Below are 18215 nucleotides of genomic sequence, written 5' to 3'. Positions count from 1 at the left end.
TCAGTGTGGCATAGATGCAATGGAGGAGGGTCTGTGCTCCAGCAGCAGTGCAGCGTAGAGGGCAAGAATGTACACACAATACACAATTTAAAACTTACAAAAGTCACACAAAGTGATATCTAAGTTATAACTCATTTTTTTCCATCTTTGTTGTCTGAGTTTGCTACCCGCCCCCACACTCTCCATTCATTCTGCTGTTAGCCTTCCTCATCTTGTCTGTTTTCTGTCTCCCTTCCCTTACCCTGGCTTTTCTGGGTTTGTTTGTTTTTTTCTTTCTCCATCTCTGCTCCCTCCATCGCTCTAACTCTTATTCTCTTCCATGCCATTCTTCTTCACCTCTGTCTTTCTTTCCACCATTCCCGCTTCTTGACTCTTTACATCCCCCTCTTCCCCCCCCCCCCCAATCTCTCTATTCATCCTGTTTCACTCTCTCCAACTTCCCTTTCTCCTGAGGATGCAGGCCCCTTACTGCCGCTATGGTTGTTTGTTTGCTTGCCATGCCTGCACCACTAAAATTAAAATTCATAGGACGTGACATTTATTTACTTATTTCCATGTGAAGTTCCGCCTTTCCCTAGGAAAGGCACAAGGTGGATTACGAAGACAGATGTGAATTGGAGGTCGAATGTCCAGGGCAGTGTTTCTCACACCTGCCCAGTCAGGTTGTCAGGGTTGCCATAACGAATAGGCATGAAAAAGATGTACGTTCATTGAGACCCAGTGTGTGTGTGTGCAAATTTATCTCATGCTTATTCATTACAATATCCTGCTATTCTGACTGGTTTAGGTGTTCCTTCAGGAGGGGGCTGGAAAACATTGGTCTGGGGGAGGGGGCGAAGGCCCTTAAGAACATATACTGTGCAAACTGAACAATGCAGAACTGCATATAGAGCAATGCACGGTGTACACTGTGTTTGAATGTAGATCTTAAAAAAGTAGCTTGTTGCTAAGACTGGCTGTCTGGAAGATATACATTTTGTACCACTGGCCTAAAGTGAGCTTCATATGCAGAGTAAGGGCGTTTTTTTGCATTCTAAAATTAGCTTGCTATGCGGTAAATTCTTAGCATGCATATTAAGGTGGTCTCTCAATAGATTACTTATATGTACTAAAATTAGCTTGTACCCAGATGTAAATGACAGAGCATCGTATACAGATGAGGCTTTAGCTTGCACAGTAAGGACTGTGGTATGCTTTCCTCACACAGTACTTACTGTGCGCTTATTGACTCCAAAACCTTAACAGCTGCCTTGTACCAGGTGTTACTTTTGTGTGTGCATGCCAAAATTCCCTCTGCTAAGCAGCTTGAAGTGAAAGATGGCTGGCATACAGGATTTTATTCCTCACCAGCCTTCCCCCCCCCCCCCCATTCAGACAGGCTCCCCACTCCTCACCACCCACAACAGCAATAATCTCTCATGTCATTCACCCTTCCCCATTCTCCCTCCCCATCATGGCATCATAAGACAATCGGATTTCTCCCTAGGGGCTGAAACTCCCTGCCACCCCCCCCCCCCCCCTTCCCCTTACTACTCCGGCAGGTCCTTTATCTTCACCAGCAAGGAGGGTAGTCAGAACCTGCCTGCCAATGCCACTGCATGATGCCGCTAGGGGCACTTCACCCCATAGCGGCTGCAGCAACGCTGGTGGGAGAAAAGCAGTGAAGACGGGGAACCCTGCGGAATGATAAGCGCTCATTCTGAAGATGTGGGGAGGAGGAGGGGTGCCTTGATTATAGCTACCCGATGATGCCATGTGGAGGAAGGTGGGGGATTCCTGATGCCAGAGGGGTGATTAGACTAGTAGGGGGAAGCTCCCAGCAGCTAATGTGAACATTCCACTTGAATGGGTTAACATCCACGTTAGTTTCTGGGCCAGGCTGATAAGTGTAAGTGTTATTGTGCCCTTGGTAAATCCCGTCTAAAACTTTTTAACCTGAGTTTTGTAGGTCCCTCTATCAGAATGCAGACAACAGTTGCAATATAGCCCCTGTAGTTGCGTGATCAGGCGACTTCATGAACATACATTATGGTCTTGTTACTATGAAAGAGCAAGCGTTCCCAGCAAGGCTTCTGAATGAGAAGTAAAAAGAAAAATCCCTGGATTAGATCAAATGTAACAGTGTTTGTGAAGTCATCTGGTTAACCTTCATTGAACCCCCTGCAACAGTAGTTAAGGATCTGTATTTGTTATTCAGCTTGGCACAGCCTGGAAGTGTTATATTTTTGAGTAAGTTATGAGACAGAACTTAACTTACTTTGGCAATGAATTGGGTCAGCCTGAAAACCAATGAAGATAGTTATAAAAGTACGGAAAAGAGCACAATCAAAATAGCTCTGTATTTTCTCTCTCTCTCTTTAATTTCAGAAGGTCTTAAACTAGACATGCACAACTCTCAGGCCACATTCTTTTCAGCCCACCTGTAGCATATTTGGGTTGGCTACGGCTGCAGAAACAGTTTCAGGAATACTACAAGACTTGATTAACTTGGTTCAGGTGTAATTATTTACAGTGCATCACAATTTCATAAACCAAACTAAAGCCCACTTTGCATCAGGCACACATATTAGGTAGATATACAGCATACAGATATCTCGTGAGGTCCTACCAGCACCCCCCTGAGGCCTCCTCTAGCTCTCTAGGCCTGGATTCTTTGATAGGATGAAGGGAACCTCCCTTCACCCAGAATCCCTTGCGGCATTCTGCCTTAAGGAGGACTGGGTTAGATACCTGAACCGGACTCCTTAAGGTAGAATGAGGGAGTGGTTGGTACATTCCGTCACATCACCACCATCATAACTCAAAGTGCAGGACTAGAAGGTGGTTCAATGCACCAGGGTCCTGCCTGAAGTAGCCCTATTGAAGTAGCCAGCCCTATTGAAGTAGCCAGAACTGCAGCAGAGCCAGGGCAGGAGTCAGCACTTTGGCTAGGCAGAGCTGGAGTAAGGTTGCTGCCGCCGCCATGCAATGCCATCCCAGCCAATGCGATGGTTGGAAGAGTCCATCCTGTTGCTGCTGAAGAGAAGGCCCCCAAAATCCTATTGCACTATGTCTTCCTCAGTCAGCATGGGTACTTGACAAGAGGTTACCCTTCCAGTTTCTCTGTCTGCTCCTTCTGCCCGGTTACTTACTGTTTAGATAGGAAGCATCTGGAGAGATTTGGAGGAAGAGCAACCACAAAGACTAGGAACACGTGCGCTTGCTGAGTTCCTTTGTTGTGGTTCTTTTGAAGCTGTGGCACAATTGTGAAAGGGTTCATGGAGAAGACATAACATGAGAAAGAAAGGAATTAGGATATGGTAGAGAGCTGTAAGGGAGAGAATGGGATGGGAAAATGGGAGGGGGGAGGGAGATGAAGGGGAGAAAGGAAGAGGGAGAGAGTAAAGTGGTAGAAAAGGGTAGATAAGAGAGAGAAAAGAGAGGGAAGAAAGGTGGGAAGAACTGGACAGGGAGCCAGAGAGAGAGACTAGCAGTGAACGAGAACTGTACAGAAGAAAAATAGACAAAGTGGGAAACAGAGAGAGCCTGGTAAAGGATCTTGGATTAGAGAAGGGGAATGCAATGCGACTGTATTCATGCACATTTTGGGATTGCACAGATTAGGCAAAGGATTCATATTAAAGCACTGGGGCCGGTGCCATCTTGTGCTCCTACCATGTGACAGGGGCCGACCAATGGCACCGGTAGCCCCTGTGACATAGTAAGGTCAAAGGCTATCGGTGCCATTTTGAATACTGGCAGCCGACAGCGTGTGTGCAGTAGATGGCTCCCAGACCCCCGCTAGACCACCAGGGATGTTTGGCAAGTCTTGGGGGGGAGGGGGGGGGGTCAGGAGGATGGGGGTTTTGTTTAAATTTGCTCCTTTAGATGGCCAAATAATTTGTGAAGATTCGTTGTATTTGTGGGAATCGCAATACGTTTCACTTCCCCACGAATACAATGAATATGGACCTATACCTTGCGGATTGCCAATACGTTGCAAACAAATGCACACCCCTACTTTCCCTCGCATGATTGTAGCAAGGAAAAAAGTGCATTTTTATTTGATGAGCTGAGCGAAATAATAGGACACTTGTGGAAGGAGCACCTGTTGTCAAAGTGCCCGACTAAAAATGCTTAATGACTTTCATTCCACTGATCTAATGAATAGTTTTTGGCATAGAGAATCTGATGGCATTTTGTCGCAGTCCCTGGGAAGTTTGTGCTCCTCCAACACAGCTGTTGTGCCAAAAGGCGGTCATATATCCCTGGTTTTAATACCTTAAACAGTGATGGGCATTACCTGGCTCTCTAAAACTAAACTTGTATAAAATATAAACAGTTGTTTCTTTTGGTTCGGGTTTTGTTGGGTTTTTTTTTTTTTGGGGGGGGGGTGGGGGGGGGTGGAGAGTGTGAGATTCCCATACCTGTTTGTTAGATTATTGGCATTTTAGTCACAGGCAGGTCCTGATTGTGATTTTGTCCATCAGTGATGTGTTTAATGAGTGAAGAGTGAGCTTCTGTCCTTGCTCATTTTTCCACTTTGCTTACAGAGAGCTGAAGTGAAATGTAAAACATTGATCAAATAGAAAGGAAAGTTTATAGGAGGTGCCATCTGCTTGTAGAGGAAGTCTGTGACTGGCCAGTCAAAGTAGAGTATTTAAAAGAGTTTGTCATGAAAATGTGTAATTTACCCAGACAAACCCTGAACTTTCCATTTCCTACCCCAGCAAGTGGCAAAATTTTAGCAGTTTTTTTTTTAAGCAAGTCAAATTCAGCCAGAGAAAAAGAGGAAAGGCAGGGAGTGTTTCAGGGACATAGCCTAAATTTATCTGGCAGCGCCAATATTCAGCGTTATCTGGAGAAGTTCAGGAAGTCTAGTTGGATAAATTAGTCCCACAATCACTAAGGTCACTTTACCCTTTATAACCTTAGGAAGGCACATTCAGAGGTAGACTTACCTGGGTAAGTCGTGCTGAATACCCCAGGTAACTTTGTCAGACCACAGAGGTCCATATTCAGTCGTTGTCTGCACAGCAAAGTTAGCCGGATAAACTTTGCAAGTAGATGCAATAGTGCAACTGCACAATTGACTCTATCCGGCTATCATAATTTATCCGGTTAACTTTATGCAGCTAACTTTGGAAGTATATTCAACAATGCAGCCGCAAAATTGAATACAGCCAGCTGTCTTAACTTTAACAGGCTAACTTTAGTTCTTTGGCCAAGCCTTACTTGCCTGCGTAAGATCTCCGGCTAATTGTATATCGGAGTTAGCTGGATAACTTAGCCGACTAATGTAACTCCTTCCGCCGAAATGCTCCAGAACATCCCTAAGTTATCCAGAAAAATGTAGCCAGATAATAAGATAGCCAGCTAAAATATAGCAGGCTAGGTGAGGTGCCCAAATAATTATTTAGCTGGATAACTTCTGAGTTATCTAAATGCTTATGAATATGGAAATCTCAATGTTTATCTCATCACAGATGAGTTAAATGCAGTGCACTTTCTCCAAACTTGAAATTATAAGAGAGTCTCATGCATTTCAAGTCTTTTCTTTCCTTTGCCAATCCATTAACCCTGTACTGCCAGATGTTAAATAGAATATCTTGCGTGTCCAAATTTGGTCTGCATGTCCTAGTTTGATCAGTTAATTTGGTGACCTCGCCACTGGCGTAATTAAAGGCACCGATCTTTCAAGTTTGTACTCCAGACTTGCACTCCATGGAAGATACAGAGTTGATGGGAGTGACTAAAAGAGATTCAGGTATCACAGGTTGTTATTTCAGCTAGAGATAGTATTGTAAAAGCGTTCCCTAATCACCTCTTTTGATTAGTGGCATGTGGTAAGCTGCTTCATTCTCAGATTACAGTTCATTTCATCATATCCATGGGAATTAACCCTGATTATAGGTAATATTTTCTATAATTTTCTGGCTCATTGGTAGGTAAAAAAAAAAAGTCACTGAAAATATAAATTACTACGTGTGAGAGATGATCCAGTTAGAGTGGGGGGAACTGCCCTGCATTTTTCATGTTACTGTCAAGAGAAACTATAATAATTTACTATGAGACATTGTAGTTTTAGAAATAAAATCTCTTTTGAAACTCGGATCATGCTTTCATTTCTTTTTTTTTTTTTTTTTAAGTGGTAGTGGGAAAGGCTGCCCACGCCGCTGCAGGAATCTACCTGTCTCTGTCTCTGGTGCCGCTGTGAGCTCATTGCAGGAAGGCAGCAGCACGAGAAGCCAGATTTCCACATCTGCAGTGGCATTTTAAAAATGCATACGTTTAAAAGCCTGCTTTTTTTTTTTTTCAAAACCGATACTGTTTTCCCAAATTGACCGCCCGCTGTGGTAATTGCTGACGGCGTTCATTTACACTAATATTCTTCTACAAATCGGCAGTGCCAGGCAGATGTTTCAGCGATGGAATATTAAATTCAGCCTGATTCTACAGTCCGTCCCCCCCCCAGCCAACAAAGTTATCTCTGAAACCACATCCCCAAGCCCTTTCCCACAGTCTAGGGTGGAACTTGATCCTAGAAAGTGCAGTGGGATTTCCTCCATCATTGCAGTCCTGAAATAGTTATGGAAAATATGTAACAAGTACAGTGTGCGCACACACAGCTATTTAAAAGTTAAAAAAAAAAAAAAATCCACCCTGGAACAATCCATTCTTGTCAGCTCCTCGGTTTCTGCATGCTGCCTGTCACTGGAGCCATAGGTCATTTCCAAGGGCTAATTTGGAGAACCCTTAATTTGTTAGCCTTCACCTAAGAAGACTGTTACTAAAACTCTCTGCGATTTGTCACACAGTGACAGGCTGCATGTTGCTTCACAGTCTTCCCCCACCTAAAACCCTCTAGAAAGTCAGACACAACACAAAAATGAACAGTTTCTCTGTTGCATATTGCATCGATGGTAGGTAATCCATAAAAACTGCCGTGGTCTCTCTGTTCTGCCCCGGGTGCTCTCTTAAGTTTGCCTGGGGCAACAGTAGGTGCAGCTTCCTCCTTGCTAAGATAAAAGATAAAAATCAAACTTAAAGTCAGCGTGCCAAAATGCAGGGAAGAAAAAAACCCCATTAACTTTAAATGAGAAGTTAACTGATCCTGCTTATTATTATTATTATTATCTCAAATGGAAAGCCAGCTACTTTGTAACAGGAGGAGAGCGATGATGACAGGAGTGGGCATTGAAAAATGTTCAAGGATTGTGAGAGATTATTTTGGATACAGAGATACATGAGTAGTTAGTTTCTCCTTCACTCTTTCGTTGCATATTTTCCTTTATTTCCTTTTGCTATTCCTTAGCTTGTCTTCCTTCCCTTTCTCTCTTTTCCTCTCTCCCTTTTTCTTCTGCATCATTCTATAATCTCTTTGTTTTATCCCAGTCCGGTCATGCTTTGTTCTCTCTCCTCTCTCTTTTAAAGCCTGGCACTTCCCTCTTCTCCTGTTTCCATACATTCTTGGGGTTTGGGTTCGTTTGCAATGTATTGGCAATCTGCAAGGTATATGCCATATTCGTTGTATTCATGGGGGTCACGAAACGTATGGCGAACCCCCACGAATACAACTTATCACTAATGAATAAACCCCCCACCCTCCTGAACCCCCCCAAGACTTGCCAAAAGTCCCTGGTGTTCCAGCAGGGGTCCTGGAGCGATCTCCTGCACTTTGAATACCGGCAGCCGACGGCGCCGATAGCCTTTGCCCTTACTATGTCACAGGGGCTACCGGTGCCATTGGTCGGCCCCTGTCACATGGTAGGAGCACAAGATGTCACCGGCCGTCCATTGCTCCTACCATGTGACAGGGGCTGACCAATGGCACCGGTAGCCCCTGTGACATAGTGAGGGCAAAGGCTATCGGTGCCATTTTGAATACTGGCAGCCGACAGCCCGAGTGCAGGAGATTGCTCCAGGACCCCTGCTGGACCACCAGGGACTTTTGGCAAGTTTTGGGGGGGTCAGGAGGGTGGGGGTTGTAGTTAATTAAATCTAAAGGGTTGGGATGGGGTTTTTTTTTTTTGGGAAACGAATACATATGTAACGAATGGATCGGGGTCCCCCGAGAACGGCTGCAATGGATTTGGGTCCCGACGAATACGAATACCGAATGGGACGAATCCGTCCCTGCTGCACATCCCTAATGCATTCTCCTTTTTTTTTCTTCTGGATCTTTTCCGACTATTTTGCTTCGCTTTTCAGCTGCTTTGCCTTTGTGATTGCATAGGGTGGCTTGCTGTGTTTCTGTTCACCTCTCTCCCCTTCGTCGTTCTCTCTTTTCAGCCCTGACTTCTCCGTCTGTGTTACTAAGTTTTGCTGTTCACTCTTCCACGTCTTCGTTGCTTCTTCTAACTTTACCTTTTTCATCTTGTAAAGTCGACAGAGAAGAGCATCGCTTGCCATTGAAACAGATTTTCCTTTAATTGCTCCGATGTGAGAGTTGCACTGATGGATAATGTGGTTGCCATTACTACATCCAGCAGGTAGCCCTGAACTTTTTCCCCCCAGCATGCCAAGAAGCATAGCGCATTCAGTAACTGACTTCTAAACTTAAATCCAGGATTCTTTTGAACATTTGTAAGCAATCAGCATTTGAATCACTCTTCTTGGGTTAGCAGTCTGCCGAAATGTATCCAGTTCAGCCCATGTCAATTTAACTGTCTTTCTTCTAAATTGCAACCTATGCTAGTTTTGAAATTTGTTAGTGATTGGTATTTGGCTCGTCCTTCTAGCTTCAGCACTTCTGTGCCAAAGCATTTTGAGCTCTGCACAGACACCAGGCAACCCTACAACCACGATAGTTTTTTATATAAAAGATATTGATAGCCTTATCCTCCACGTTCTACATCCCCACCAAATAATTACACGAATGACCTGGAAATCTTTTTTTAAAAAGTAGGCATCTAAAAACTATCCAACCAGAACAATCAGGAAAACTGAGGGGGGAAGATACATTAAAAAGAGAAAATGAATGATCACACCATCTCCCAGGGCTTACTGTAGTGGGGTGCAGGCTGCAGGTCAAATCAACCAGAGCTGCAGCTGCCCCTCCCCAACCTATGGATCCCAACTTCATCCCTCAGTACTCATTTTCTCCCCTCCCTATCTCTTAGTTCTTGCTTTGCCCCCCCTCCCCCCCACACACACTAATCCCTGAGCTTGTAGTGTGGCCCTCCAGCATCCCTGGGACCTCTCCTTCTTCCTCTCCCTCCCCTCTCTGTAGTCCGGCGCCTCTAGCCATTCCTTCTGCCTCCGGCTCTTCTCCCTCCCATGTTAGCCAGATCAGCTGTTTGACCGTGGCGGGAAGGAGAGGATCCCGTAGCGAGAGGATAGAAGTACCTATTTTCCAGCCCCCGCTTGCCTGACTGGAGATGACGCTGCCCCCTCACCTCTGTGATTCCAGCAGGCTGCAGGGAACAGTGGCAGCAGTGGTTCTTTGGCCATGCTCGGGCTGCCTCGGAGGGGGAAGAGGGCAGCAGGCATAAGCTTTTATTTGAACCTGACAGCCAAATCAGGAGTGGGGGGGGGGGGAAGGGGTTACTGCAATGGCACAGCTCCCACACTTCCCAAAGGGGCAGGGCCTGGGATAGTTGTCCCGGTTCGTCTCCTTCAAAGTACAGCCCTGCCAATGCCCCTTGAGTAAAAAAAAATAAATGCATTATTAGTTCTATAAAAATCTTTCTATAAACAAGGTCTCTGGTGATTCTGTAGCTGTGGAAAGGGCTGTTAAATCCAGCCACTGCTCTGGAATTCCTTACTTTATTGAAATTTCCAGGTTTGTTTAAAAAAAAAAAAAAAGAAAGAACCCACGCACCTAATTCATACAGCTAAATAGTTTTTGAAAATTGCTTTCTACAGGGCCTATTTATTTATACTTGAGAGGAGAGACAGGGGAGATTTGATGGAGGTATTCAAATATCTGAAAGGTATTAATAATGCACAATAAATAAACCTTTTTCAGTAGAAAGGAAATTCTTTGGTTCGTCTTCCTTTTGTAAACAACCAATTCAAAGCAGATCAGAAGAAAAATACAGTTACTTAAAAACAAGAAAACAGTGCATATGCATAACATAATGCAAATATTCCATGAAACTGTAGTCTACTGTGCAAATTGTGCTAATCAATTGCACTTTTAATTCTAAGACTCAACGCCATCAAATTCAGCCTTGCAATTTAAATTCGAAATGAAGGCAGCAAATGGTCATCTGCGCATGATAATGAGTTTGCAAGGGAGGCTAGGTTCAAGAATATCAGGAAATATTGTGTTACAGAATGGGTGGTGAATGCATGGAACCCTGGAGCAGGTGGTAGAGGCTAAGATAGCAGCAGACTTCAGGAAGGCACGGAACAAGCAAAAAGGAATCTTAATTGGGGGAAAAAAGTGAACAGGGGAGCAGAAGCACGGCCTAGTGACACCGCAGGCTGGGGGGGGGGGGGGGTGCAGAAAGGCATGTTGGTACCAGCAGGCTACAGGTCAAGAGTAAGGGTGAAAAGAAAAAGGGCGGTAGCTGGATTGGTCTAGGAGACTACAAATTAGAGGGTTGGCTAGGTCTGTCTGGCAGACCTAGTAATCAGCTGGACTTACACTATGTAAATCAACAACAACAAAAAAACCCCATGGGGGGTCCCAACTGCTATTTATGGAAATGTAAAATGACACATGATATGAGATTATTATTGACAATTGCAAATCTACAATCATGTAATTAAGCTACAGCTCTGAGGAAACCAGCAAGGTTAATATAGCAGGTTTGTCTTGATGGGGTACCATCTGGAAAAGTCTTGGGAATCTAGAAGGCCAGATGTTTGGGCAATAGCCAGGCTGTGGTTATGTAGATTATTACAAAATTTTTTGTGGTTAAACATGAGAAGATAGAGGTGCTAGGTGGAAACTAAACAGTAGTCCTTGTATACTCCTTGTTCAAGATAGTGGGGTACAGAGGAAGAAGACAACAAAAGCACTCTTGCACAAGGAAATGATAGATTACGAGTGATCGCAGTATATGTGTGTCAGCTAGGATATATCCTTAACAGGATGGACAGTGTGGACAAGATTAACTAGGGATACTGGATGGGATGGTTACTAAGTTACTATAATGTCAGTAAGTATAATCTAAGAGCAAGAAGCCCAAAACACCTCCCCATATATCTTTCTCCACACCACCTCATTTGCATAATCTCCGAAATATTAATTCTTACTATCTCCATAGGATTTAATTTGCCAGCCCCTACTCTACCATGTGTATATGATGAAGAGCTGTCCTGGCCAGGAAAGGGATAAAATGCCATACTCATATGGTTATGCAGCTCTTTGAATCTGAGAAAGTACCACTCCACATTTCCAATATGCATAAACTAGGGCAGTGGTTCCCAAACTGTGGTCCGTGGATCCCTGAGGGTCTGCCAGACCACAACAGGGGGTCCACAGGAAGTGTACAGAGAAGAAAGCCCGCACTGTGAAAGGCTTGATAGGACGCCGGTACACTCCAGCTAAAGAAGACAGAAGGAGGCAGACGGGCCACCGGCGCATCCATCCTGCCGCCGGCTGAAAATGGAAGGAGGCGCGACAGACTGGTGGCACACCCATTCCGCTGGTGGAAGGAGGCCCAACAGGCCACCATTGCACCCATTCCGCCGGTGGCTGAAGATGGAAGGAGGCCTGAAAGGCCACTGGCACATCCATCCTGCCGCCAACTGAAAATGGAAGGAGGCCTGATAGACTGTTGTTGCACCCATCCCACCAACGGCTGAAGACTGATAAATGCCACAGTGCTGCCATCACCACATTCCAACCTGCTGGCAGCATGAGACAGGAGGTGGCCACGGAAATAAAGACTCCAGGAAATAAAGAGGAAAAGGTCCGAGTGAGGGTGTGAGAGCCTGTGTGAATGAGAGAGGGATGGGTGAGTCTGTGAAAGCATTTGTGTATGAGACAGAGAATATGCATCTGTGAGAGCAAGATGTGAGAGCTTGTGTGAATGAGAGGGAGCATTTTTGTTTGAGCATGTGTGTGTGTGTGTGTGTGTGTGTGTGAGTGAGAGAGAGAGAGAGAGGGACCATGAGTGTATGAGTAAGGATGGATGTGAGCATGTGTGTATGAATGAGAATGAACGTGAGTATATGAATGTGTGATAGAGAGGAGAAAGATTGTGTGCCCCCCTCCTAATCCACAGCAATTTCAGGACAACTGGAAATCAAATGTTCCCAGGTATGGGAACTTTATTAGTTTTCATTGTTGGCTAATATTTGATGTGTTGAAATATTTTATTGGTGTTTGGAAATTTAAAAATAATTTGAGGTTTTAATTATTGGATATATAAGTTGTTTTGAAGTTCTTTTTATTAGTTTGGTTTTACTGATATTTTATATTTCTTGATTGCATTGTTTGATGTTTTATGAGGAATGTGATGTGTTTGTTTTTCCATTGTTGCACTGCAGTTTCCAGTTCAGTTTTTGTCTGTGTATTTGTATTTATACTTTATGTTCTCTTTATTTTATATTTGGTAAGGGTCTGTTTGTGTTTTCAATGTGTGACTTAGGTGAGGTATTATGCTAGCATGTAATTTCTATATAAGGACCTACAGCAAATGGATTTGTTCAGTTTTCCCAATAGGAGGTGTATTGGTATTTTAGGGCCTGTTGTAATATTTGCAGTATTGCCTTTTCATAGATAGGATTGTTACTGTATTGAGGTCTGGCAGTTAGGATATCGTATGGCAGGCTTCTTACAGGTCCCAAGTACATTATTTGCAGGATTTTGTATTATACAATGTTCCTGGTAGTGGAGGGAGCTTGTGTTGCTATTAATGAGGTGACACCAGAATTTGATTATTATTATTTTATGGTGAGTGGTAAGGGGAAGTGCCCTTGATCTGCTCTGCACCCTTTGAAGAGGGGGTTTCTATGAATGCATGGTATTGTAGAACTTGAAGTGCAGCATTTATATTGGGATTCTGTCCCACTCTTATGTAGAAGAATTTGTATTCATTAATGCACCTGAATAATTTTGGTGGTAGTTTTCTTAGACAGTTGAAACTCATCAGGAGTGTCTTTGTTACTTAGAACATAAGAACATAAGAAAATGCCATACTGGGTCAGACCAAGGGTCCATCAAGCCCAGCATCCTGTTTCCAACAGTGGCCAATCCAGGCCATAAGAACCTGGCAATTACCCAAAAACTAAGTCTATTCCATGTTACCATTGCTAATGGCAGTGGATATTCTCTAAGTGAACTTAATAGCAGGTAATGGACTTCACCTCCAAGAACTTATCCAATCCTTTTTTAAACACAGCTATACTAACTGCACTAACCACATCCTCTGGCAACAAATTCCAGAGTTTAATTGTGCGTTGAGTAAAAAAGAACTTTCTCCGATTAGTTTTAAATGTGCCCCATGCTAACTTCATGGAGTGTCCCCTAGTCTTTCTACTATCCGAAAGAGTAAATAACCGATTCACATCTACCCATTCTAGACCTCTCATGATTTTAAACACCTCTATCATATCCCCCCTCAGTCGTTTCTTCTCCAAGCTGAAAAGTCCTAACCTCTTTAGCCTTTCCTCATAGGGGAGCTGTTCCATTCCCCTTATCATTTTGGTAGCCCTTCTCTGTACCTTCTCCATCGCAATTAATCTTTTTTGAGATGCGGCGACCAGAATTGTACACAGTATTCAAGGTGTGGTCTCACCATGGAGCGATACAGAGGCATTATGACATTTTCCGTTTTATTCACCATTCCCTTTCTAATAATTCCCAACATTCTGTTTGCTTTTTTGACTGCCGCAGCACACTGTACTGACTATTTCAATGTGTTATCCACTATGGCACCTAGATCTCTTTCTTGGGTTGTAGCACCTAATATGGAACCCAACATTGTGTAATTATAGCCTGGGTTATTTTTCCCTATATGCATCACCTTGCACTTATCCACATTAAATTTCATCTGCCATTTGGATGCCCAATTTTCCAGTCTCACAAGGTCTTCCTGCAATTTATCACAATCTGCTTGTGATTTAACTACTCTGAACAATTTTGTGTCATCTGCAAATTTGATTATCTCACTCGTCGTATTTCTTTCCAGATCATTTATAAATATATTGAAAAGTAAGGGTCCCAATACAGATCCCTGAGGCACTCCACTGTCCACTCCCTTCCACTGAGAAAATTGCCCATTTAATCCTACTCTCTGTTTCCTGTCTTTTAGCCAGTTTGCAATCCACGAAAGGACATCGCCACCTATCCCATGACTTTTTACTTTTCCTAGAAGCCTCTCATGAGGAACTTTGTCAAACGCCTTCTGAAAATCCAAGTATACTCTATCTACCGGTTCACCTTTATCCATATGTTTATTAACTCCTTCAAAAAAGTGAAGCAGATTTGTGAGGCAAGACTTGCCCTGGGTAAAGCCATGCTGACTTTGTTCCATTAAACCATGTCTTTCTATATGTTCTGTGATTTTGATGTTTAGAACACTTTTTCCACTATTTTTCCTGGCACTGAAGTCAGGCTAACCGGTCTGTAGTTTCCCGGATTGCCCCTGGAACCCTTTTTAAATATTGGGGTTACATTTGCTATCCTCCAGTCTTCAGGTACAAAGGATGATTTTAATGATAAGTTACAAATTTTTACTAATAGGTCTGAAATGTCATTTTTTAGTTCCTTCAGAACTCTGGGGTGTATACCATCCGGTCCAGGTGATTTACTACTCTTCAGTTTGTCAATCAGGCCTACCACATCTTCTAGGTTCACCGTGATTTGATTCAGTCCATCTGAATCATTGCCCATGAAAACCTTCTCCATTACGGGTACCTCCCCAACATCCTCTTCAGTAAACACCGAAGCAAAGAAATCATGTAATCTTTCTGCGATGGCCTTATTTTCTCTAAGTGCCCTTTTAACCCCTCGATCATCTAACGGTCCAACTGACTCCCTCACAGGCTTTCTGCTTCGGATATATTTTAAAAAGTTTTTACTGTGAGTTTTTGCCTCTACAGCCAACTTCTTTTCAAATTCTCTCTTAGCCTGTCTTATCAATGTCTTACATTTAACTTGCCAATGTATATGCTTTACCCTATTTTCTTCTGTTGGATCCTTCTTCCAATTTTTGAATGAAGATCTTTTGGCTAGAGATGCCACTGACATACATGCCCCGCACTTTGTGACAGTGGTGCAAAATGGTTGTAGTGATGCCTCTTGCTTTAGGAATTGGGGGGTGTAACAGGCAGGTGTGGAGAGAGCCATTGGACCACCACCAAGATTGAACTAACAGGGTGGTTTCCATGTCACAGATGATTTTCTTTAAATAAAAAAAAAAGGTGGGGGGGGGGAAAGAGAGTTGGAAGGGAAATGTCCACCAAACCTCTTTCCACATCTCCATTTTAGTGATGAGGGCCTGCTCCAACATCTCTCCTTCCCCCATCCCCACCAATCTCTCACTCTGTCTTTACTTCATGGTCCATTCCAACCAGTCCATCCTGCAAGTCTCTCTCACCTCCATAGTCCACTCCCCACTAGTTTCTCTCCCTCCACCAGTCCCTCCCCATCTCAGCATATTTCTACAGTCCCTCCCGCCACAAGTCTCCCTCCATCCACCAATCCATCCCCCACCAGTCTCTCATTCTCTTTCCCTAGACTCCTAGACTACCTGCTTTCTTGCCAGTCCCTCTCTCTTTCTGTCCATCCTGGTCAGTCTTCCCCCCCCCCCCCCCATTGCTCCAGATCAAGCTGCGTGGCTGCCTATGATTTCACTAAGCAAGTTATTGAATATAAGTACACTCTGGCACATTTATTTATTTATTTATTTATTTATTTATTTATTTATTTTTATTTTTTTTTTTTTTGGTTTTTATATACCGGGAGTTCCTGTATACAATACATATCACTCCGGTTCACAGGTAACAGAGATAATTCCATTTATATCAGTAAGCATTATTTAATGTTTTATATATTATGAATGAGCCTGGTGTGCATATAATTAATTATTTGTTATTACATTAATAGCTTTTCTATATATGGCACATAACTGCAGGTAAAAATGAAAAGAATGCATACGGGGGGGGGGGTGCCTGTGAAAATTTTAGAAATTGAAAAGGGGTCCACGCTCCCAAAAAGATTGGGAACCCCTGAACTGGGGTACCTAGAGTAACTAGGGGGCAGGTAGAAAGGTGGCATAAGAACATGCCATACTGGGTCAGACCAAGGGTCCATCAAGCCCAGCATCCTGTTTCCAACAGTGGCCAATCCAAGTCACAAGTAATTGGCAAGAACCCAAATATTAAATAAATCCAAAGCTACTATTCCTTATTGATTAATAGCAGTTTATGGATTTTTCCTCTAGGAAATTATCCAAAACTTTTTTAAACCCAGTTACGCTAACTGCTGTAACCAGAGCTTAATTATTCGTTGAGTGAAAAATAGGTTTTTCTGATTTGTTTTAAATGAACATGGAGTGCCCCCCCCTAGTCCTTTTATTCTCTGAAAGAGTAAATAGCTAATTTACATTTACCTGTTTGTAGTCCTCTATCATATCTCTCCCTCAGCCGTCTCTTCTCCAAGCTGAACAGCCCTAACCTTTTTAGCCTTTCCTCATTGTCTGTCTCGTCATTTTGGCCAGAGGGATGCTGGTATACCCTCACTTCCCCAACATGCAAGGGATTTCTACCCATAAAGATTCAATTGTGCATTTAATCTCTTGCAAGATCTTTATCCTGTTGGACTCTATGCCATCCCGGACATAAAGTGCCATCCCACCACCAAGATGCTCCTTTCTGTCATTCTGCTATAATTTGTACCCAGGTATAGCACTGTCCTATTGGTTACCTTCCTTCCACCAAGTCTCAGAGATGACAATTAAGTCATTTGTTTGGCGGAATGTATCTTTGAAGGTTACTAATGAAAATGACAAGACAGACAATGAGGAAAGGCTCATCTAAGAGTCCAACTGACTCCCTCACAAATTTCTTGCTTTGGATATATTTTTAAAAAGTTTACTAATGAATATGTTGGGGAGATACCAATTCCGGAGATGGTTTTCAAGGGTGATGAGTCAAATTAAGTGAACCCAATCACTGTGAACTTGGAAGATGTAGTAGGCCAGATTGACAAGCTAAAGAGTAGCAAATCACCTAGACCAGATGGTATGCACACCCAGGGTTCTGAAGGAACTAAAAAATGAAATGTCAGATCTATTAGTTAAAATTTGTAACCTATCATTAAAATCGTCCATTGTACCTGAAGACTGGATGGTGGCCAATGTAACCTGAATATTTAAAAAGGGCTCCAGGGGTGATCCAGAAAACTGTAGACCAGTTAGCCTGACTTCTGTGCTGGGAAAAATAGTGGAAACTATTCTAAAGATCACAGTCAGCATAGATTTACCCAAGGGAAGTCTTGCCTCACAAATCTGCTTCACTTTTTTGAAGGGGTTAATAAACATGTGGATAAAGGTGAACCAGTAGATGTAGTGTATTTGGATTTTCAGAAGGCGTTTGACAAAGTCCCTCATGAGAGGCTTCTAAGAATACTAAAATGTCATGGGATAGGTGGCGATGTCCTTTTGTGGATTACAAACTGGTTAAAAGACAGGAAACAGAGTAGAAGAGTTCCAACCCTGCCCACCCCCCATGTACCCCTGCTGCAAGGGAAAGTGTGCTTTCACTCCAGTATAGGTTGGACAATTTTCAAAAAGATCATGTTCATGAGGAAACCATTTTTTCATTCAAAGAAAAAGCTTTGAAACTTACCCTCTTTGGGAGTAATTTTGAAATGGACTTCAGCAAGTAAACCAGTGTTTTATGTGCAGAAGTGTTTTGTTTTTTTTTTACGGTTTCCAGCCTGGCAGATCATATAGAAAGACACAGGTGACAATAAACAGTTGAATAATAGTGAGCCCAGAAGATGTAGTGAATTTGTATTTTCAGAAGACATTTGACAAAGTGCACCAGGAGTGCCAAAATTTAAAAGTCATGGGATAGGAGGTAATGTCTTTTTATGGATTGCAAACTGATTAAAAGATAGGAAACAGAGAGTAGGATTAAATGGTCAGTTTTCTTAGTGGAGAAGGGTAAACAGTGGAGTGCCTCAGGGATCTGTACTGAGACCAATGCTTTTTGATATATTTATAAATGATCTGAAAAGGGGAACAAGTGAACTTATCTAATTTACAGACAATACAAAATTATTCAGAGTTGTTAATCACAAGTAGATTGTGAGAAATTGCAGGAGGACC

At 43.0% G+C, this 18215-nt stretch overlaps 1 protein-coding gene across 2 annotated transcripts in view; it reads left to right on the top strand.

The window, feature by feature from the left end:
• PLOD2 (procollagen-lysine,2-oxoglutarate 5-dioxygenase 2) overlaps positions 1–18215 on the top strand; it is a 244211-nt gene that overhangs the window by 89406 nt on the left and 136590 nt on the right. The gene's annotated exons all lie outside the window — the stretch shown is intronic.

The sequence above is a fragment of the Rhinatrema bivittatum genome, chromosome 9 (genome assembly GCF_901001135.1).
Source record: "Rhinatrema bivittatum chromosome 9, aRhiBiv1.1, whole genome shotgun sequence".
In the NCBI taxonomy this organism is placed as follows: Eukaryota; Metazoa; Chordata; class Amphibia; order Gymnophiona; family Rhinatrematidae; genus Rhinatrema; species Rhinatrema bivittatum.
The sequence above is the reverse complement of the archived record's forward strand: the minus strand, read 5'-3'. Positions and strand labels throughout refer to the sequence as shown.